Below are 21,929 nucleotides of genomic sequence, written 5' to 3' on the forward strand. Positions count from 1 at the left end.
GGAAATCAGACTCATGCTGAAAGCAAAGCTGACACACTTTTCGTGAAAATCAAAACCCCATCCAGGAAAGGTTCTTGCATCCTAGTTTCTGCAACTGTCTATCGGTGAGGGGATTGAAGCGAGCAGGGCTCCTGGCCCCTCCCCGACAAAGCCCTGACGAAGGCCTGACAAAGGCCTATTCGCCTTGCCCTGACGGGCCTTGGTCCCAGCAGGCCACCGAGCACAGCACCTCAGCCTATTAGAGTGAGGTTTCAGGATCTCTCTCATCCTGTAAACCAACATACTGAAGAAGGTGAAACGTGTGGCTGCGCTCCTCACATGCTGAAGCAGCAGCAGCCCTTTCCCTGAAGCAAAGTTCCTTCATTCCTCCCTCCCATAACCCTTAGCAGGGGATTTATGGTAATTGAGTTGAGTTTCCAAACTGGCCCTTCCTTCCTTCCTTCCCATATCTGCCAGCTCGAGAAGGCTTGTTTTGTTGCACCTGGGAAGTAAAGTATCTATTTGCGAGAGAGAGAGAATGAGAGAGAGAGACAGAGAGAGAGAGACAGAGAGAGAAGGGGAAGGGGTGTTGGCAGTTAGGGTGTGAGCTAGAGAAATGAGGCCTGTCTGCAAAAGGCCATGGGATGGGAGTGCGTGGTTGCAGGTTGTTTGGCTTTGTAAGGCCTACTGCCCGCTTCACTCGAAACTGGGTCTAGGGTTGTCGGTTTGTAGGCTGTAAAAGCCCAGAAAAGCTCTTGTTCTCCAACCAGCAGAGTGGCGCAGCGGAAGCGTGCTGGGCCCATAACCCAGAGGTCGATGGATCGAAACCATCCTCTGCTAACTTTTTTCAAATTATGTTTTTGTGTCATGGCATTAGGGCACAAAGAGCTGTAAGTGCCTGGATGCAATGTCATTCCTTGAACTTGCTGCCTCGTTCCACTCTTGCGCTAAATAGGAGAGGGTCCCAGCCCAGCCAACAAAATGTACTGTTCAATCAAACCAAACTTAAAACCAAGCTCCTTTTTTAAGGGGTCCCGGGGAAATGTTGGGCTGACCGGCAAGACCTCATGATGCGAACTGCTTCTGCGTCAAACGCAAGCTTTTTTCATTCCCAGCCAATGACTTATTCTTATTTCTAAGGGCCGCTCCATCAGATAGCCCAGACAGGCAGGCGTTGGTGGTATAGTGGTGAGCATAGCTGCCTTCCAAGCAGTTGACCCGGATTCGATTCCCGGCCAACGCAGATCAAATCTTTAAATTGTTCAAAATGCATTTTTTGGAAATCAGACTCATGCTGAAAGCAAAGCTGACACACTTTTCGTGAAAATCAAAACCCCATCCAGGAAAGGTTCTTGCATCCTAGTTTCTGCAACTGTCTATCGGTGAGGGGATTGAAGCGAGCAGGGCTCCTGGCCCCTCCCCGACAAAGCCCTGACGAAGGCCTGACAAAGGCCTATTCGCCTTGCCCTGACGGGCCTTGGTCCCAGCAGGCCACCGAGCACAGCACCTCAGCCTATTAGAGTGAGGTTTCAGGATCTCTCTCATCCTGTAAACCAACATACTGAAGAAGGTGAAACGTGTGGCTGCGCTCCTCACATGCTGAAGCAGCAGCAGCCCTTTCCCTGAAGCAAAGTTCCTTCATTCCTCCCTCCCATAACCCTTAGCAGGGGATTTATGGTAATTGAGTTGAGTTTCCAAACTGGCCCTTCCTTCCTTCCTTCCCATATCTGCCAGCTCGAGAAGGCTTGTTTTGTTGCACCTGGGAAGTAAAGTATCTATTTGCGAGAGAGAGAGAATGAGAGAGAGAGACAGACAGAGAGAGACAGAGAGAGAAGGGGAAGGGGTGTTGGCAGTTAGGGTGTGAGCTAGAGAAATGAGGCCTGTCTGCAAAAGGCCATGGGATGGGAGTGCGTGGTTGCAGGTTGTTTGGCTTTGTAAGGCCTACTGCCCGCTTCACTCGAAAATGGGTCTAGGGTTGTCGGTTTGTAGGCTGTAAAAGCCCAGAAAAGCTTTTGTTCTCCAACCAGCAGAGTGGCGCAGCGGAAGCGTGCTGGGCCCATAATCCAGAGGTCGATGGATCGAAACCATCCTCTGCTAACTTTTTTCAAATTATGTTTTTGTGTCATGGCATTAGGGCACAAAGAGCTGTAAGTGCCTGGATGCAATGTCATTCCTTGAACTTGCTGCCTCGTTCCACTCTTGCGCTAAATAGGAGAGGGTCCCAGCCCAGCCAACAAAATGCACTGTTCAATCAAACCAAACTTAAAACCAAGCTCCTTTTTTAAGGGGTCCCGGGGAAATGTTGGGCTGACCGGCAAGACCTCATGATGCGAACTGCTTCTGCGTCAAACGCAAGCTTTTTTCATTCCCAGCCAATGACTTATTCTTATTTCTAAGGGCCGCTCCATCAGATAGCCCAGACAGGCAGGCGTTGGTGGTATAGTGGTGAGCATAGCTGCCTTCCAAGCAGTTGACCCGGGTTCGATTCCCGGCCAACGCAGATCAAATCTTTAAATTGTTCAAAATGCATTTTTTGGAAATCAGACTCATGCTGAAAGCAAAGCTGACACACTTTTCGTGAAAATCAAAACCCCATCCAGGAAAGGTTCTTGCATCCTAGTTTCTGCAACTGTCTATCGGTGAGGGGATTGAAGCGAGCAGGGCTCCTGGCCCCTCCCCGACAAAGCCCTGACGAAGGCCTGACAAAGGCCTATTCGCCTTGCCCTGACGGGCCTTGGTCCCAGCAGGCCACCGAGCACAGCACCTCAGCCTATTAGAGTGAGGTTTCAGGATCTCTCTCATCCTGTAAACCAACATACTGAAGAAGGTGAAACGTGTGGCTGCGCTCCTCACATGCTGAAGCAGCAGCAGCCCTTTCCCTGAAGCAAAGTTCCTTCATTCCTCCCTCCCATAACCCTTAGCAGGGGATTTATGGTAATTGAGTTGAGTTTCCAAACTGGCCCTTCCTTCCTTCCTTCCCATATCTGCCAGCTCGAGAAGGCTTGTTTTGTTGCACCTGGGAAGTAAAGTATCTATTTGCGAGAGAGAGAGAATGAGAGAGAGAGACAGACAGAGAGAGACAGAGAGAGATGGGGAAGGGGTGTTGGCAGTTAGGGTGTGAGCTAGAGAAATGAGGCCTGTCTGCAAAAGGCCATGGGATGGGAGTGCGTGGTTGCAGGTTGTTTGGCTTTGTAAGGCCTACTGCCCGCTTCACTCGAAAATGGGTCTAGGGTTGTCGGTTTGTAGGCTGTAAAAGCCCAGAAAAGCTTTTGTTCTCCAACCCGCAGAGTGGCGCAGCGGAAGCGTGCTGGGCCCATAACCCAGAGGTCGATGGATCGAAACCATCCTCTGCTAACTTTTTTCAAATTATGTTTTTGTGTCATGGCATTAGGGCACAAAGAGCTGTAAGTGCCTGGATGCAATGTCATTCCTTGAACTTGCTGCCTCGTTCCACTCTTGCGCTAAATAGGAGAGGGTCCCAGCCCAGCCAACAAAATGCACTGTTCAATCAAACCAAACTTAAAACCAAGCTCCTTTTTTAAGGGGTCCCGGGGAAATGTTGGGCTGACCGGCAAGACCTCATGATGCGAACTGCTTCTGCGTCAAACGCAAGCTTTTTTCATTCCCAGCCAATGACTTATTCTTATTTCTAAGGGCCGCTCCATCAGATAGCCCAGACAGGCAGGCGTTGGTGGTATAGTGGTGAGCATAGCTGCCTTCCAAGCAGTTGACCCCGGTTCGATTCCCGGCCAACGCAGATCAAATCTTTAAATTGTTCAAAATGCATTTTTTGGAAATCAGACTCATGCTGAAAGCAAAGCTGACACACTTTTCGTGAAAATCAAAACCCCATCCAGGAAAGGTTCTTGCATCCTAGTTTCTGCAACTGTCTATCGGTGAGGGGATTGAAGCGAGCAGGGCTCCTGGCCCCTCCCCGACAAAGCCCTGACGAAGGCCTGACAAAGGCCTATTCGCCTTGCCCTGACGGGCCTTGGTCCCAGCAGGCCACCGAGCACAGCACCTCAGCCTATTAGAGTGAGGTTTCAGGATCTCTCTCATCCTGTAAACCAACATACTGAAGAAGGTGAAACGTGTGGCTGCGCTCCTCACATGCTGAAGCAGCAGCAGCCCTTTCCCTGAAGCAAAGTTCCTTCATTCCTCCCTCCCATAACCCTTAGCAGGGGATTTATGGTAATTGAGTTGAGTTTCCAAACTGGCCCTTCCTTCCTTCCTTCCCATATCTGCCAGCTCGAGAAGGCTTGTTTTGTTGCACCTGGGAAGTAAAGTATCTATTTGCGAGAGAGAGAGAATGAGAGAGAGAGACAGAGAGAGAGAGACAGAGAGAGAAGGGGAAGGGGTGTTGGCAGTTAGGGTGTGAGCTAGAGAAATGAGGCCTGTCTGCAAAAGGCCATGGGATGGGAGTGCGTGGTTGCAGGTTGTTTGGCTTTGTAAGGCCTACTGCCCGCTTCACTCGAAACTGGGTCTAGGGTTGTCGGTTTGTAGGCTGTAAAAGCCCAGAAAAGCTCTTGTTCTCCAACCAGCAGAGTGGCGCAGCGGAAGCGTGCTGGGCCCATAACCCAGAGGTCGATGGATCGAAACCATCCTCTGCTAACTTTTTTCAAATTATGTTTTTGTGTCATGGCATTAGGGCACAAAGAGCTGTAAGTGCCTGGATGCAATGTCATTCCTTGAACTTGCTGCCTCGTTCCACTCTTGCGCTAAATAGGAGAGGGTCCCAGCCCAGCCAACAAAATGTACTGTTCAATCAAACCAAACTTAAAACCAAGCTCCTTTTTTAAGGGGTCCCGGGGAAATGTTGGGCTGACCGGCAAGACCTCATGATGCGAACTGCTTCTGCGTCAAACGCAAGCTTTTTTCATTCCCAGCCAATGACTTATTCTTATTTCTAAGGGCCGCTCCATCAGATAGCCCAGACAGGCAGGCGTTGGTGGTATAGTGGTGAGCATAGCTGCCTTCCAAGCAGTTGACCCGGGTTCGATTCCCGGCCAACGCAGATCAAATCTTTAAATTGTTCAAAATGCATTTTTTGGAAATCAGACTCATGCTGAAAGCAAAGCTGACACACTTTTCGTGAAAATCAAAACCCCATCCAGGAAAGGTTCTTGCATCCTAGTTTCTGCAACTGTCTATCGGTGAGGGGATTGAAGCGAGCAGGGCTCCTGGCCCCTCCCCGACAAAGGCCTGACAAAGGCCTATTCGCCTTGCCCTGACGGGCCAAGGTCCCAGCAGGCCACCGAGCACAGCACCTCAGCCTATTAGAGTGAGGTTTCAGGATCTCTCTCATCCTGTAAACCAACATACTGAAGAAGGTGAAACGTGTGGCTGCGCTCCTCACATGCTGAAGCAGCAGCAGCCCTTTCCCTGAAGCAAAGTTCCTTCATTCCTCCCTCCCATAACCCTTAGCAGGGGATTTATGGTAATTGAGTTGAGTTTCCAAACTGGCCCTTCCTTCCTTCCTTCCCATATCTGCCAGCTCGAGAAGGCTTGTTTTGTTGCACCTGGGAAGTAAAGTATCTATTTGCGAGAGAGAGAGAATGAGAGAGAGAGACAGAGAGAGAGAGACAGAGAGAGAAGGGGAAGGGGTGTTGGCAGTTAGGGTGTGAGCTAGAGAAATGAGGCCTGTCTGCAAAAGGCCATGGGATGGGAGTGCGTGGTTGCAGGTTGTTTGGCTTTGTAAGGCCTACTGCCCGCTTCACTCGAAAATGGGTCTAGGGTTGTCGGTTTGTAGGCTGTAAAAGCCCAGAAAAGCTTTTGTTCTCCAACCAGCAGAGTGGCGCAGCGGAAGCGTGCTGGGCCCATAACCCAGAGGTCGATGGATCGAAACCATCCTCTGCTAACTTTTTTCAAATTATGTTTTTGTGTCATGGCATTAGGGCACAAAGAGCTGTAAGTGCCTGGATGCAATGTCATTCCTTGAACTTGCTGCCTCGTTCCACTCTTGCGCTAAATAGGAGAGGGTCCCAGCCCAGCCAACAAAATGTACTGTTCAATCAAACCAAACTTAAGACCAAGCTCCTTTTTTAAGGGGTCCCGGGGAAATGTTGGGCTGACCGGCAAGACCTCATGATGCGAACTGCTTCTGCGTCAAACGCGCAAGCTTTTTTCATTCCCAGCCAATGCCTTATTCTTATTTCTAAGGGCCGCTCCATCAGATAGCCCAGACAGGCAGGCGTTGGTGGTATAGTGGTGAGCATAGCTGCCTTCCAAGCAGTTGACCAACGCAGATCAAATCTTTAAATTGTTCAAAATGCATTTTTTGGAAATCAGACTCATGCTGAAAGCAAAGCTGACACACTTTTCGTGAAAATCAAAACCCCATCCAGGAAAGGTTCTTGCATCCTAGTTTCTGCAACTGTCTATCGGTGAGGGGATTGAAGCGAGCAGGGCTCCTGGCCCCTCCCCGACAAAGCCCTGACGAAGGCCTGACAAAGGCCTATTCGCCTTGCCCTGACGGGCCTTGGTCCCAGCAGGCCACCGAGCACAGCACCTCAGCCTATTAGAGTGAGGTTTCAGGATCTCTCTCATCCTGTAAACCAACATACTGAAGAAGGTGAAACGTGTGGCTGCGCTCCTCACATGCTGAAGCAGCAGCAGCCCTTTCCCTGAAGCAAAGTTCCTTCATTCCTCCCTCCCATAACCCTTAGCAGGGGATTTATGGTAATTGAGTTGAGTTTCCAAACTGGCCCTTCCTTCCTTCCTTCCCATATCTGCCAGCTCGAGAAGGCTTGTTTTGTTGCACCTGGGAAGTAAAGTATCTATTTGCGAGAGAGAGAGAATGAGAGAGAGAGACAGAGAGAGAGAGACAGAGAGAGAAGGGGAAGGGGTGTTGGCAGTTAGGGTGTGAGCTAGAGAAATGAGGCCTGTCTGCAAAAGGCCATGGGATGGGAGTGCGTGGTTGCAGGTTGTTTGGCTTTGTAAGGCCTACTGCCCGCTTCACTCGAAACTGGGTCTAGGGTTGTCGGTTTGTAGGCTGTAAAAGCCCAGAAAAGCTCTTGTTCTCCAACCAGCAGAGTGGCGCAGCGGAAGCGTGCTGGGCCCATAACCCAGAGGTCGATGGATCGAAACCATCCTCTGCTAACTTTTTTCAAATTATGTTTTTGTGTCATGGCATTAGGGCACAAAGAGCTGTAAGTGCCTGGATGCAATGTCATTCCTTGAACTTGCTGCCTCGTTCCACTCTTGCGCTAAATAGGAGAGGGTCCCAGCCCAGCCAACAAAATGTACTGTTCAATCAAACCAAACTTAAAACCAAGCTCCTTTTTTAAGGGGTCCCGGGGAAATGTTGGGCTGACCGGCAAGACCTCATGATGCGAACTGCTTCTGCGTCAAACGCAAGCTTTTTTCATTCCCAGCCAATGACTTATTCTTATTTCTAAGGGCCGCTCCATCAGATAGCCCAGACAGGCAGGCGTTGGTGGTATAGTGGTGAGCATAGCTGCCTTCCAAGCAGTTGACCCGGATTCGATTCCCGGCCAACGCAGATCAAATCTTTAAATTGTTCAAAATGCATTTTTTGGAAATCAGACTCATGCTGAAAGCAAAGCTGACACACTTTTCGTGAAAATCAAAACCCCATCCAGGAAAGGTTCTTGCATCCTAGTTTCTGCAACTGTCTATCGGTGAGGGGATTGAAGCGAGCAGGGCTCCTGGCCCCTCCCCGACAAAGCCCTGACGAAGGCCTGACAAAGGCCTATTCGCCTTGCCCTGACGGGCCTTGGTCCCAGCAGGCCACCGAGCACAGCACCTCAGCCTATTAGAGTGAGGTTTCAGGATCTCTCTCATCCTGTAAACCAACATACTGAAGAAGGTGAAACGTGTGGCTGCGCTCCTCACATGCTGAAGCAGCAGCAGCCCTTTCCCTGAAGCAAAGTTCCTTCATTCCTCCCTCCCATAACCCTTAGCAGGGGATTTATGGTAATTGAGTTGAGTTTCCAAACTGGCCCTTCCTTCCTTCCTTCCCATATCTGCCAGCTCGAGAAGGCTTGTTTTGTTGCACCTGGGAAGTAAAGTATCTATTTGCGAGAGAGAGAGAATGAGAGAGAGAGACAGACAGAGAGAGACAGAGAGAGAAGGGGAAGGGGTGTTGGCAGTTAGGGTGTGAGCTAGAGAAATGAGGCCTGTCTGCAAAAGGCCATGGGATGGGAGTGCGTGGTTGCAGGTTGTTTGGCTTTGTAAGGCCTACTGCCCGCTTCACTCGAAAATGGGTCTAGGGTTGTCGGTTTGTAGGCTGTAAAAGCCCAGAAAAGCTTTTGTTCTCCAACCAGCAGAGTGGCGCAGCGGAAGCGTGCTGGGCCCATAATCCAGAGGTCGATGGATCGAAACCATCCTCTGCTAACTTTTTTCAAATTATGTTTTTGTGTCATGGCATTAGGGCACAAAGAGCTGTAAGTGCCTGGATGCAATGTCATTCCTTGAACTTGCTGCCTCGTTCCACTCTTGCGCTAAATAGGAGAGGGTCCCAGCCCAGCCAACAAAATGCACTGTTCAATCAAACCAAACTTAAAACCAAGCTCCTTTTTTAAGGGGTCCCGGGGAAATGTTGGGCTGACCGGCAAGACCTCATGATGCGAACTGCTTCTGCGTCAAACGCAAGCTTTTTTCATTCCCAGCCAATGACTTATTCTTATTTCTAAGGGCCGCTCCATCAGATAGCCCAGACAGGCAGGCGTTGGTGGTATAGTGGTGAGCATAGCTGCCTTCCAAGCAGTTGACCCGGGTTCGATTCCCGGCCAACGCAGATCAAATCTTTAAATTGTTCAAAATGCATTTTTTGGAAATCAGACTCATGCTGAAAGCAAAGCTGACACACTTTTCGTGAAAATCAAAACCCCATCCAGGAAAGGTTCTTGCATCCTAGTTTCTGCAACTGTCTATCGGTGAGGGGATTGAAGCGAGCAGGGCTCCTGGCCCCTCCCCGACAAAGCCCTGACGAAGGCCTGACAAAGGCCTATTCGCCTTGCCCTGACGGGCCTTGGTCCCAGCAGGCCACCGAGCACAGCACCTCAGCCTATTAGAGTGAGGTTTCAGGATCTCTCTCATCCTGTAAACCAACATACTGAAGAAGGTGAAACGTGTGGCTGCGCTCCTCACATGCTGAAGCAGCAGCAGCCCTTTCCCTGAAGCAAAGTTCCTTCATTCCTCCCTCCCATAACCCTTAGCAGGGGATTTATGGTAATTGAGTTGAGTTTCCAAACTGGCCCTTCCTTCCTTCCTTCCCATATCTGCCAGCTCGAGAAGGCTTGTTTTGTTGCACCTGGGAAGTAAAGTATCTATTTGCGAGAGAGAGAGAATGAGAGAGAGAGACAGACAGAGAGAGACAGAGAGAGATGGGGAAGGGGTGTTGGCAGTTAGGGTGTGAGCTAGAGAAATGAGGCCTGTCTGCAAAAGGCCATGGGATGGGAGTGCGTGGTTGCAGGTTGTTTGGCTTTGTAAGGCCTACTGCCCGCTTCACTCGAAAATGGGTCTAGGGTTGTCGGTTTGTAGGCTGTAAAAGCCCAGAAAAGCTTTTGTTCTCCAACCCGCAGAGTGGCGCAGCGGAAGCGTGCTGGGCCCATAACCCAGAGGTCGATGGATCGAAACCATCCTCTGCTAACTTTTTTCAAATTATGTTTTTGTGTCATGGCATTAGGGCACAAAGAGCTGTAAGTGCCTGGATGCAATGTCATTCCTTGAACTTGCTGCCTCGTTCCACTCTTGCGCTAAATAGGAGAGGGTCCCAGCCCAGCCAACAAAATGCACTGTTCAATCAAACCAAACTTAAAACCAAGCTCCTTTTTTAAGGGGTCCCGGGGAAATGTTGGGCTGACCGGCAAGACCTCATGATGCGAACTGCTTCTGCGTCAAACGCAAGCTTTTTTCATTCCCAGCCAATGACTTATTCTTATTTCTAAGGGCCGCTCCATCAGATAGCCCAGACAGGCAGGCGTTGGTGGTATAGTGGTGAGCATAGCTGCCTTCCAAGCAGTTGACCCGGGTTCGATTCCCGGCCAACGCAGATCAAATCTTTAAATTGTTCAAAATGCATTTTTTGGAAATCAGACTCATGCTGAAAGCAAAGCTGACACACTTTTCGTGAAAATCAAAACCCCATCCAGGAAAGGTTCTTGCATCCTAGTTTCTGCAACTGTCTATCGGTGAGGGGATTGAAGCGAGCAGGGCTCCTGGCCCCTCCCCGACAAAGCCCTGACGAAGGCCTGACAAAGGCCTATTCGCCTTGCCCTGACGGGCCTTGGTCCCAGCAGGCCACCGAGCACAGCACCTCAGCCTATTAGAGTGAGGTTTCAGGATCTCTCTCATCCTGTAAACCAACATACTGAAGAAGGTGAAACGTGTGGCTGCGCTCCTCACATGCTGAAGCAGCAGCAGCCCTTTCCCTGAAGCAAAGTTCCTTCATTCCTCCCTCCCATAACCCTTAGCAGGGGATTTATGGTAATTGAGTTGAGTTTCCAAACTGGCCCTTCCTTCCTTCCTTCCCATATCTGCCAGCTCGAGAAGGCTTGTTTTGTTGCACCTGGGAAGTAAAGTATCTATTTGCGAGAGAGAGAGAATGAGAGAGAGAGACAGAGAGAGAGAGACAGAGAGAGAAGGGGAAGGGGTGTTGGCAGTTAGGGTGTGAGCTAGAGAAATGAGGCCTGTCTGCAAAAGGCCATGGGATGGGAGTGCGTGGTTGCAGGTTGTTTGGCTTTGTAAGGCCTACTGCCCGCTTCACTCGAAACTGGGTCTAGGGTTGTCGGTTTGTAGGCTGTAAAAGCCCAGAAAAGCTCTTGTTCTCCAACCAGCAGAGTGGCGCAGCGGAAGCGTGCTGGGCCCATAACCCAGAGGTCGATGGATCGAAACCATCCTCTGCTAACTTTTTTCAAATTATGTTTTTGTGTCATGGCATTAGGGCACAAAGAGCTGTAAGTGCCTGGATGCAATGTCATTCCTTGAACTTGCTGCCTCGTTCCACTCTTGCGCTAAATAGGAGAGGGTCCCAGCCCAGCCAACAAAATGTACTGTTCAATCAAACCAAACTTAAAACCAAGCTCCTTTTTTAAGGGGTCCCGGGGAAATGTTGGGCTGACCGGCAAGACCTCATGATGCGAACTGCTTCTGCGTCAAACGCAAGCTTTTTTCATTCCCAGCCAATGACTTATTCTTATTTCTAAGGGCCGCTCCATCAGATAGCCCAGACAGGCAGGCGTTGGTGGTATAGTGGTGAGCATAGCTGCCTTCCAAGCAGTTGACCCGGGTTCGATTCCCGGCCAACGCAGATCAAATCTTTAAATTGTTCAAAATGCATTTTTTGGAAATCAGACTCATGCTGAAAGCAAAGCTGACACACTTTTCGTGAAAATCAAAACCCCATCCAGGAAAGGTTCTTGCATCCTAGTTTCTGCAACTGTCTATCGGTGAGGGGATTGAAGCGAGCAGGGCTCCTGGCCCCTCCCCGACAAAGCCCTGACGAAGGCCTGACAAAGGCCTATTCGCCTTGCCCTGACGGGCCTTGGTCCCAGCAGGCCACCGAGCACAGCACCTCAGCCTATTAGAGTGAGGTTTCAGGATCTCTCTCATCCTGTAAACCAACATACTGAAGAAGGTGAAACGTGTGGCTGCGCTCCTCACATGCTGAAGCAGCAGCAGCCCTTTCCCTGAAGCAAAGTTCCTTCATTCCTCCCTCCCATAACCCTTAGCAGGGGATTTATGGTAATTGAGTTGAGTTTCCAAACTGGCCCTTCCTTCCTTCCTTCCCATATCTGCCAGCTCGAGAAGGCTTGTTTTGTTGCACCTGGGAAGTAAAGTATCTATTTGCGAGAGAGAGAGAATGAGAGAGAGAGACAGACAGAGAGAGACAGAGAGAGAAGGGGAAGGGGTGTTGGCAGTTAGGGTGTGAGCTAGAGAAATGAGGCCTGTCTGCAAAAGGCCATGGGATGGGAGTGCGTGGTTGCAGGTTGTTTGGCTTTGTAAGGCCTACTGCCCGCTTCACTCGAAAATGGGTCTAGGGTTGTCGGTTTGTAGGCTGTAAAAGCCCAGAAAAGCTTTTGTTCTCCAACCAGCAGAGTGGCGCAGCGGAAGCGTGCTGGGCCCATAATCCAGAGGTCGATGGATCGAAACCATCCTCTGCTAACTTTTTTCAAATTATGTTTTTGTGTCATGGCATTAGGGCACAAAGAGCTGTAAGTGCCTGGATGCAATGTCATTCCTTGAACTTGCTGCCTCGTTCCACTCTTGCGCTAAATAGGAGAGGGTCCCAGCCCAGCCAACAAAATGCACTGTTCAATCAAACCAAACTTAAAACCAAGCTCCTTTTTTAAGGGGTCCCGGGGAAATGTTGGGCTGACCGGCAAGACCTCATGATGCGAACTGCTTCTGCGTCAAACGCAAGCTTTTTTCATTCCCAGCCAATGACTTATTCTTATTTCTAAGGGCCGCTCCATCAGATAGCCCAGACAGGCAGGCGTTGGTGGTATAGTGGTGAGCATAGCTGCCTTCCAAGCAGTTGACCCGGGTTCGATTCCCGGCCAACGCAGATCAAATCTTTAAATTGTTCAAAATGCATTTTTTGGAAATCAGACTCATGCTGAAAGCAAAGCTGACACACTTTTCGTGAAAATCAAAACCCCATCCAGGAAAGGTTCTTGCATCCTAGTTTCTGCAACTGTCTATCGGTGAGGGGATTGAAGCGAGCAGGGCTCCTGGCCCCTCCCCGACAAAGCCCTGACGAAGGCCTGACAAAGGCCTATTCGCCTTGCCCTGACGGGCCTTGGTCCCAGCAGGCCACCGAGCACAGCACCTCAGCCTATTAGAGTGAGGTTTCAGGATCTCTCTCATCCTGTAAACCAACATACTGAAGAAGGTGAAACGTGTGGCTGCGCTCCTCACATGCTGAAGCAGCAGCAGCCCTTTCCCTGAAGCAAAGTTCCTTCATTCCTCCCTCCCATAACCCTTAGCAGGGGATTTATGGTAATTGAGTTGAGTTTCCAAACTGGCCCTTCCTTCCTTCCTTCCCATATCTGCCAGCTCGAGAAGGCTTGTTTTGTTGCACCTGGGAAGTAAAGTATCTATTTGCGAGAGAGAGAGAATGAGAGAGAGAGACAGACAGAGAGAGACAGAGAGAGATGGGGAAGGGGTGTTGGCAGTTAGGGTGTGAGCTAGAGAAATGAGGCCTGTCTGCAAAAGGCCATGGGATGGGAGTGCGTGGTTGCAGGTTGTTTGGCTTTGTAAGGCCTACTGCCCGCTTCACTCGAAAATGGGTCTAGGGTTGTCGGTTTGTAGGCTGTAAAAGCCCAGAAAAGCTTTTGTTCTCCAACCCGCAGAGTGGCGCAGCGGAAGCGTGCTGGGCCCATAACCCAGAGGTCGATGGATCGAAACCATCCTCTGCTAACTTTTTTCAAATTATGTTTTTGTGTCATGGCATTAGGGCACAAAGAGCTGTAAGTGCCTGGATGCAATGTCATTCCTTGAACTTGCTGCCTCGTTCCACTCTTGCGCTAAATAGGAGAGGGTCCCAGCCCAGCCAACAAAATGCACTGTTCAATCAAACCAAACTTAAAACCAAGCTCCTTTTTTAAGGGGTCCCGGGGAAATGTTGGGCTGACCGGCAAGACCTCATGATGCGAACTGCTTCTGCGTCAAACGCAAGCTTTTTTCATTCCCAGCCAATGACTTATTCTTATTTCTAAGGGCCGCTCCATCAGATAGCCCAGACAGGCAGGCGTTGGTGGTATAGTGGTGAGCATAGCTGCCTTCCAAGCAGTTGACCCGGGTTCGATTCCCGGCCAACGCAGATCAAATCTTTAAATTGTTCAAAATGCATTTTTTGGAAATCAGACTCATGCTGAAAGCAAAGCTGACACACTTTTCGTGAAAATCAAAACCCCATCCAGGAAAGGTTCTTGCATCCTAGTTTCTGCAACTGTCTATCGGTGAGGGGATTGAAGCGAGCAGGGCTCCTGGCCCCTCCCCGACAAAGCCCTGACGAAGGCCTGACAAAGGCCTATTCGCCTTGCCCTGACGGGCCTTGGTCCCAGCAGGCCACCGAGCACAGCACCTCAGCCTATTAGAGTGAGGTTTCAGGATCTCTCTCATCCTGTAAACCAACATACTGAAGAAGGTGAAACGTGTGGCTGCGCTCCTCACATGCTGAAGCAGCAGCAGCCCTTTCCCTGAAGCAAAGTTCCTTCATTCCTCCCTCCCATAACCCTTAGCAGGGGATTTATGGTAATTGAGTTGAGTTTCCAAACTGGCCCTTCCTTCCTTCCTTCCCATATCTGCCAGCTCGAGAAGGCTTGTTTTGTTGCACCTGGGAAGTAAAGTATCTATTTGCGAGAGAGAGAGAATGAGAGAGAGAGACAGAGAGAGAGAGACAGAGAGAGAAGGGGAAGGGGTGTTGGCAGTTAGGGTGTGAGCTAGAGAAATGAGGCCTGTCTGCAAAAGGCCATGGGATGGGAGTGCGTGGTTGCAGGTTGTTTGGCTTTGTAAGGCCTACTGCCCGCTTCACTCGAAACTGGGTCTAGGGTTGTCGGTTTGTAGGCTGTAAAAGCCCAGAAAAGCTCTTGTTCTCCAACCAGCAGAGTGGCGCAGCGGAAGCGTGCTGGGCCCATAACCCAGAGGTCGATGGATCGAAACCATCCTCTGCTAACTTTTTTCAAATTATGTTTTTGTGTCATGGCATTAGGGCACAAAGAGCTGTAAGTGCCTGGATGCAATGTCATTCCTTGAACTTGCTGCCTCGTTCCACTCTTGCGCTAAATAGGAGAGGGTCCCAGCCCAGCCAACAAAATGTACTGTTCAATCAAACCAAACTTAAAACCAAGCTCCTTTTTTAAGGGGTCCCGGGGAAATGTTGGGCTGACCGGCAAGACCTCATGATGCGAACTGCTTCTGCGTCAAACGCAAGCTTTTTTCATTCCCAGCCAATGACTTATTCTTATTTCTAAGGGCCGCTCCATCAGATAGCCCAGACAGGCAGGCGTTGGTGGTATAGTGGTGAGCATAGCTGCCTTCCAAACAGTTGACCCGGGTTCGATTCCCGGCCAACGCAGATCAAATCTTTAAATTGTTCAAAATGCATTTTTTGGAAATCAGACTCATGCTGAAAGCAAAGCTGACACACTTTTCGTGAAAATCAAAACCCCATCCAGGAAAGGTTCTTGCATCCTAGTTTCTGCAACTGTCTATCGGTGAGGGGATTGAAGCGAGCAGGGCTCCTGGCCCCTCCCCGACAAAGGCCTGACAAAGGCCTATTCGCCTTGCCCTGACGGGCCAAGGTCCCAGCAGGCCACCGAGCACAGCACCTCAGCCTATTAGAGTGAGGTTTCAGGATCTCTCTCATCCTGTAAACCAACATACTGAAGAAGGTGAAACGTGTGGCTGCGCTCCTCACATGCTGAAGCAGCAGCAGCCCTTTCCCTGAAGCAAAGTTCCTTCATTCCTCCCTCCCATAACCCTTAGCAGGGGATTTATGGTAATTGAGTTGAGTTTCCAAACTGGCCCTTCCTTCCTTCCTTCCCATATCTGCCAGCTCGAGAAGGCTTGTTTTGTTGCACCTGGGAAGTAAAGTATCTATTTGCGAGAGAGAGAGAATGAGAGAGAGAGACAGAGAGAGAGAGACAGAGAGAGAAGGGGAAGGGGTGTTGGCAGTTAGGGTGTGAGCTAGAGAAATGAGGCCTGTCTGCAAAAGGCCATGGGATGGGAGTGCGTGGTTGCAGGTTGTTTGGCTTTGTAAGGCCTACTGCCCGCTTCACTCGAAAATGGGTCTAGGGTTGTCGGTTTGTAGGCTGTAAAAGCCCAGAAAAGCTTTTGTTCTCCAACCAGCAGAGTGGCGCAGCGGAAGCGTGCTGGGCCCATAACCCAGAGGTCGATGGATCGAAACCATCCTCTGCTAACTTTTTTCAAATTATGTTTTTGTGTCATGGCATTAGGGCACAAAGAGCTGTAAGTGCCTGGATGCAATGTCATTCCTTGAACTTGCTGCCTCGTTCCACTCTTGCGCTAAATAGGAGAGGGTCCCAGCCCAGCCAACAAAATGTACTGTTCAATCAAACCAAACTTAAGACCAAGCTCCTTTTTTAAGGGGTCCCGGGGAAATGTTGGGCTGACCGGCAAGACCTCATGATGCGAACTGCTTCTGCGTCAAACGCGCAAGCTTTTTTCATTCCCAGCCAATGCCTTATTCTTATTTCTAAGGGCCGCTCCATCAGATAGCCCAGACAGGCAGGCGTTGGTGGTATAGTGGTGAGCATAGCTGCCTTCCAAGCAGTTGACCAACGCAGATCAAATCTTTAAATTGTTCAAAATGCATTTTTTGGAAATCAGACTCATGCTGAAAGCAAAGCTGACACACTTTTCGTGAAAATCAAAACCCCATCCAGGAAAGGTTCTTGCATCCTAGTTTCTGCAACTGTCTATCGGTGAGGGGATTGAAGCGAGCAGGGCTCCTGGCCCCTCCCCGACAAAGCCCTGACGAAGGCCTGACAAAGGCTTATTCGCCTTGCCCTGACGGGCCTTGGTCCCAGCAGGCCACCGAGCACAGCACCTCAGCCTATTAGAGTGAGGTTTCAGGATCTCTCTCATCCTGTAAACCAACATACTGAAGAAGGTGAAACGTGTGGCTGCGCTCCTCACATGCTGAAGCAGCAGCAGCCCTTTCCCTGAAGCAAAGTTCCTTCATTCCTCCCTCCCATAACCCTTAGCAGGGGATTTATGGTAATTGAGTTGAGTTTCCAAACTGGCCCTTCCTTCCTTCCTTCCCATATCTGCCAGCTCGAGAAGGCTTGTTTTGTTGCACCTGGGAAGTAAAGTATCTATTTGCGAGAGAGAGAGAATGAGAGAGAGAGACAGAGAGAGAGAGACAGAGAGAGAAGGGGAAGGGGTGTTGGCAGTTAGGGTGTGAGCTAGAGAAATGAGGCCTGTCTGCAAAAGGCCATGGGATGGGAGTGCGTGGTTGCAGGTTGTTTGGCTTTGTAAGGCCTACTGCCCGCTTCACTCGAAACTGGGTCTAGGGTTGTCGGTTTGTAGGCTGTAAAAGCCCAGAAAAGCTCTTGTTCTCCAACCAGCAGAGTGGCGCAGCGGAAGCGTGCTGGGCCCATAACCCAGAGGTCGATGGATCGAAACCATCCTCTGCTAACTTTTTTCAAATTATGTTTTTGTGTCATGGCATTAGGGCACAAAGAGCTGTAAGTGCCTGGATGCAATGTCATTCCTTGAACTTGCTGCCTCGTTCCACTCTTGCGCTAAATAGGAGAGGGTCCCAGCCCAGCCAACAAAATGTACTGTTCAATCAAACCAAACTTAAAACCAAGCTCCTATTTTAAGGGGTCCCGGGGAAATGTTGGGCTGACCGGCAAGACCTCATGATGCGAACTGCTTCTGCGTCAAACGCAAGCTTTTTTCATTCCCAGCCAATGACTTATTCTTATTTCTAAGGGCCGCTCCATCAGATAGCCCAGACAGGCAGGCGTTGGTGGTATAGTGGTGAGCATAGCTGCCTTCCAAGCAGTTGACCCGGGTTCGATTCCCGGCCAACGCAGATCAAATCTTTAAATTGTTCAAAATGCATTTTTTGGAAATCAGACTCATGCTGAAAGCAAAGCTGACACACTTTTCGTGAAAATCAAAACCCCATCCAGGAAAGGTTCTTGCATCCTAGTTTCTGCAACTGTCTATCGGTGAGGGGATTGAAGCGAGCAGGGCTCCTGGCCCCTCCCCGACAAAGCCCTGACGAAGGCCTGACAAAGGCCTATTCGCCTTGCCCTGACGGGCCTTGGTCCCAGCAGGCCACCGAGCACAGCACCTCAGCCTATTAGAGTGAGGTTTCAGGATCTCTCTCATCCTGTAAACCAACATACTGAAGAAGGTGAAACGTGTGGCTGCGCTCCTCACATGCTGAAGCAGCAGCAGCCCTTTCCCTGAAGCAAAGTTCCTTCATTCCTCCCTCCCATAACCCTTAGCAGGGGATTTATGGTAATTGAGTTGAGTTTCCAAACTGGCCCTTCCTTCCTTCCTTCCCATATCTGCCAGCTCGAGAAGGCTTGTTTTGTTGCACCTGGGAAGTAAAGTATCTATTTGCGAGAGAGAGAGAATGAGAGAGAGAGACAGAGAGAGAGAGACAGAGAGAGAAGGGGAAGGGGTGTTGGCAGTTAGGGTGTGAGCTAGAGAAATGAGGCCTGTCTGCAAAAGGCTATGGGATGGGAGTGCGTGGTTGCAGGTTGTTTGGCTTTGTAAGGCCTACTGCCCGCTTCACTCGAAACTGGGTCTAGGGTTGTCGGTTTGTAGGCTGTAAAAGCCCAGAAAAGCTCTTGTTCTCCAACCAGCAGAGTGGCGCAGCGGAAGCGTGCTGGGCCCATAACCCAGAGGTCGATGGATCGAAACCATCCTCTGCTAACTTTTTTCAAATTATGTTTTTGTGTCATGGCATTAGGGCACAAAGAGCTGTAAGTGCCTGGATGCAATGTCATTCCTTGAACTTGCTGCCTCGTTCCACTCTTGCGCTAAATAGGAGAGGGTCCCAGCCCAGCCAACAAAATGTACTGTTCAATCAAACCAAACTTAAAACCAAGCTCCTTTTTTAAGGGGTCCCGGGGAAATGTTGGGCTGACCGGCAAGACCTCATGATGCGAACTGCTTCTGCGTCAAACGCAAGCTTTTTTCATTCCCAGCCAATGACTTATTCTTATTTCTAAGGGCCGCTCCATCAGATAGCCCAGACAGGCAGGCGTTGGTGGTATAGTGGTGAGCATAGCTGCCTTCCAAGCAGTTGACCCGGGTTCGATTCCCGGCCAACGCAGATCAAATCTTTAAATTGTTCAAAATGCATTTTTTGGAAATCAGACTCATGCTGAAAGCAAAGCTGACACACTTTTCGTGAAAATCAAAACCCCATCCAGGAAAGGTTCTTGCATCCTAGTTTCTGCAACTGTCTATCGGTGAGGGGATTGAAGCGAGCAGGGCTCCTGGCCCCTCCCCGACAAAGCCCTGACGAAGGCCTGACAAAGGCCTATTCGCCTTGCCCTGACGGGCCTTGGTCCCAGCAGGCCACCGAGCACAGCACCTCAGCCTATTAGAGTGAGGTTTCAGGATCTCTCTCATCCTGTAAACCAACATACTGAAGAAGGTGAAACGTGTGGCTGCGCTCCTCACATGCTGAAGCAGCAGCAGCCCTTTCCCTGAAGCAAAGTTCCTTCATTCCTCCCTCCCATAACCCTTAGCAGGGGATTTATGGTAATTGAGTTGAGTTTCCAAACTGGCCCTTCCTTCCTTCCTTCCCATATCTGCCAGCTCGAGAAGGCTTGTTTTGTTGCACCTGGGAAGTAAAGTATCTATTTGCGAGAGAGAGAGAATGAGAGAGAGAGACAGAGAGAGAGAGACAGAGAGAGAAGGGGAAGGGGTGTTGGCAGTTAGGGTGTGAGCTAGAGAAATGAGGCCTGTCTGCAAATGGCCATGGGATGGGAGTGCGTGGTTGCAGGTTGTTTGGCTTTGTAAGGCCTACTGCCCGCTTCACTCGAAACTGGGTCTAGGGTTGTCGGTTTGTAGGCTGTTAAAGCCCAGAAAAGCTCTTGTTCTCCAACCATCAGAGTGGCGCAGCGGAAGCGTGCTGGGCCCATAACCCAGAGGTCGATGGATCGAAACCATCCTCTGCTAACTTTTTTCAAATTATGTTTTTGTGTCATGGCATTAGGGCACAAAGAGCTGTAAGTGCCTGGATGCAATGTCATTCCTTGAACTTGCTGCCTCGTTCCACTCTTGCGCTAAATAGGAGAGGGTCCCAGCCCAGCCAACAAAATGTACTGTTCAATCAAACCAAACTTAAAACCAAGCTCCTTTTTTAAGGGGTCCCGGGGAAATGTTGGGCTGACCGGCAAGACCTCATGATGCGAACTGCTTCTGCGTCAAACGCAAGCTTTTTTCATTCCCAGCCAATGACTTATTCTTATTTCTAAGGGCCGCTCCATCAGATAGCCCAGACAGGCAGGCGTTGGTGGTATAGTGGTGAGCATAGCTGCCTTCCAAGCAGTTGACCCGGGTTCGATTCCCGGCCAACGCAGATCAAATCTTTAAATTGTTCAAAATGCATTTTTTGGAAATCAGACTCATGCTGAAAGCAAAGCTGACACACTTTTCGTGAAAATCAAAACCCCATCCAGGAAAGGTTCTTGCATCCTAGTTTCTGCAACTGTCTATCGGTGAGGGGATTGAAGCGAGCAGGGCTCCTGGCCCCTCCCCGACAAAGGCCTGACAAAGGCCTATTCGCCTTGCCCTGACGGGCCAAGGTCCCAGCAGGCCACCGAGCACAGCACCTCAGCCTATTAGAGTGAGGTTTCAGGATCTCTCTCATCCTGTAAACCAACATACTGAAGAAGGTGAAACGTGTGGCTGCGCTCCTCACATGCTGAAGCAGCAGCAGCCCTTTCCCTGAAGCAAAGTTCCTTCATTCCTCCCTCCCATAACCCTTAGCAGGGGATTTATGGTAATTGAGTTGAGTTTCCAAACTGGCCCTTCCTTCCTTCCTTCCCATATCTGCCAGCTCGAGAAGGCTTGTTTTGTTGCACCTGGGAAGTAAAGTATCTATTTGCGAGAGAGAGAGAATGAGAGAGAGAGACAGAGAGAGAGAGACAGAGAGAGAAGGGGAAGGGGTGTTGGCAGTTAGGGTGTGAGCTAGAGAAATGAGGCCTGTCTGCAAAAGGCCATGGGATGGGAGTGCGTGGTTGCAGGTTGTTTGGCTTTGTAAGGCCTACTGCCCGCTTCACTCGAAAATGGGTCTAGGGTTGTCGGTTTGTAGGCTGTAAAAGCCCAGAAAAGCTTTTGTTCTCCAACCAGCAGAGTGGCGCAGCGGAAGCGTGCTGGGCCCATAACCCAGAGGTCGATGGATCGAAACCATCCTCTGCTAACTTTTTTCAAATTATGTTTTTGTGTCATGGCATTAGGGCACAAAGAGCTGTAAGTGCCTGGATGCAATGTCATTCCTTGAACTTGCTGCCTCGTTCCACTCTTGCGCTAAATAGGAGAGGGTCCCAGCCCAGCCAACAAAATGTACTGTTCAATCAAACCAAACTTAAGACCAAGCTCCTTTTTTAAGGGGTCCCGGGGAAATGTTGGGCTGACCGGCAAGACCTCATGATGCGAACTGCTTCTGCGTCAAACGCGCAAGCTTTTTTCATTCCCAGCCAATGCCTTATTCTTATTTCTAAGGGCCGCTCCATCAGATAGCCCAGACAGGCAGGCGTTGGTGGTATAGTGGTGAGCATAGCTGCCTTCCAAGCAGTTGACCAACGCAGATCAAATCTTTAAATTGTTCAAAATGCATTTTTTGGAAATCAGACTCATGCTGAAAGCAAAGCTGACACACTTTTCGTGAAAATCAAAACCCCATCCAGGAAAGGTTCTTGCATCCTAGTTTCTGCAACTGTCTATCGGTGAGGGGATTGAAGCGAGCAGGGCTCCTGGCCCCTCCCCGACAAAGCCCTGACGAAGGCCTGACAAAGGCCTATTCGCCTTGCCCTGACGGGCCTTGGTCCCAGCAGGCCACCGAGCACAGCACCTCAGCCTATTAGAGTGAGGTTTCAGGATCTCTCTCATCCTGTAAACCAACATACTGAAGAAGGTGAAACGTGTGGCTGCGCTCCTCACATGCTGAAGCAGCAGCAGCCCTTTCCCTGAAGCAAAGTTCCTTCATTCCTCCCTCCCATAACCCTTAGCAGGGGATTTATGGTAATTGAGTTGAGTTTCCAAACTGGCCCTTCCTTCCTTCCTTCCCATATCTGCCAGCTCGAGAAGGCTTGTTTTGTTGCACCTGGGAAGTAAAGTATCTATTTGCGAGAGAGAGAGAATGAGAGAGAGAGACAGAGAGAGAGAGACAGAGAGAGAAGGGGAAGGGGTGTTGGCAGTTAGGGTGTGAGCTAGAGAAATGAGGCCTGTCTGCAAAAGGCCATGGGATGGGAGTGCGTGGTTGC

The 21,929-nt window shown here is 50.1% G+C and overlaps 10 non-coding genes across 10 annotated transcripts; all 10 read left to right on the top strand.

Moving 5' to 3' along the window:
• Positions 1–2,407: 2,407 nt before the first annotated feature.
• On the top strand, positions 2,408–2,479 carry TRNAG-UCC (transfer RNA glycine (anticodon UCC)). Its single transcript has one exon. It is a non-coding gene; the product is annotated as a tRNA-Gly (tRNA).
• Positions 2,480–4,921: 2,442 nt separating this feature from the next.
• On the top strand, positions 4,922–4,993 carry TRNAG-UCC (transfer RNA glycine (anticodon UCC)). The gene has a single exon. It is a non-coding gene; the product is annotated as a tRNA-Gly (tRNA).
• Positions 4,994–8,665: 3,672 nt separating this feature from the next.
• Positions 8,666–8,737, top strand: TRNAG-UCC (transfer RNA glycine (anticodon UCC)). The gene has a single exon. It is a non-coding gene; the product is annotated as a tRNA-Gly (tRNA).
• Positions 8,738–9,922: 1,185 nt separating this feature from the next.
• TRNAG-UCC (transfer RNA glycine (anticodon UCC)) lies at positions 9,923–9,994 on the top strand. Its single transcript has one exon. It is a non-coding gene; the product is annotated as a tRNA-Gly (tRNA).
• A 1,185-nt stretch (positions 9,995–11,179) lies between these two features.
• On the top strand, positions 11,180–11,251 carry TRNAG-UCC (transfer RNA glycine (anticodon UCC)). Its single transcript has one exon. It is a non-coding gene; the product is annotated as a tRNA-Gly (tRNA).
• Positions 11,252–12,436: 1,185 nt separating this feature from the next.
• Positions 12,437–12,508, top strand: TRNAG-UCC (transfer RNA glycine (anticodon UCC)). Its single transcript has one exon. It is a non-coding gene; the product is annotated as a tRNA-Gly (tRNA).
• Positions 12,509–13,693: 1,185 nt separating this feature from the next.
• TRNAG-UCC (transfer RNA glycine (anticodon UCC)) lies at positions 13,694–13,765 on the top strand. Its single transcript has one exon. It is a non-coding gene; the product is annotated as a tRNA-Gly (tRNA).
• Positions 13,766–17,437: 3,672 nt separating this feature from the next.
• Positions 17,438–17,509, top strand: TRNAG-UCC (transfer RNA glycine (anticodon UCC)). Its single transcript has one exon. It is a non-coding gene; the product is annotated as a tRNA-Gly (tRNA).
• A 1,185-nt stretch (positions 17,510–18,694) lies between these two features.
• TRNAG-UCC (transfer RNA glycine (anticodon UCC)) lies at positions 18,695–18,766 on the top strand. The gene has a single exon. It is a non-coding gene; the product is annotated as a tRNA-Gly (tRNA).
• A 1,185-nt stretch (positions 18,767–19,951) lies between these two features.
• On the top strand, positions 19,952–20,023 carry TRNAG-UCC (transfer RNA glycine (anticodon UCC)). The gene has a single exon. It is a non-coding gene; the product is annotated as a tRNA-Gly (tRNA).
• The last annotated feature ends 1,906 nt before the right edge of the window (positions 20,024–21,929 follow it).

This window comes from Ambystoma mexicanum, chromosome 6q, assembly GCF_040938575.1.
Source record: "Ambystoma mexicanum isolate Mex_15411 chromosome 6q, UKY_AmexF1_1, whole genome shotgun sequence".
Taxonomy (NCBI): Eukaryota; Metazoa; Chordata; class Amphibia; order Caudata; family Ambystomatidae; genus Ambystoma; species Ambystoma mexicanum.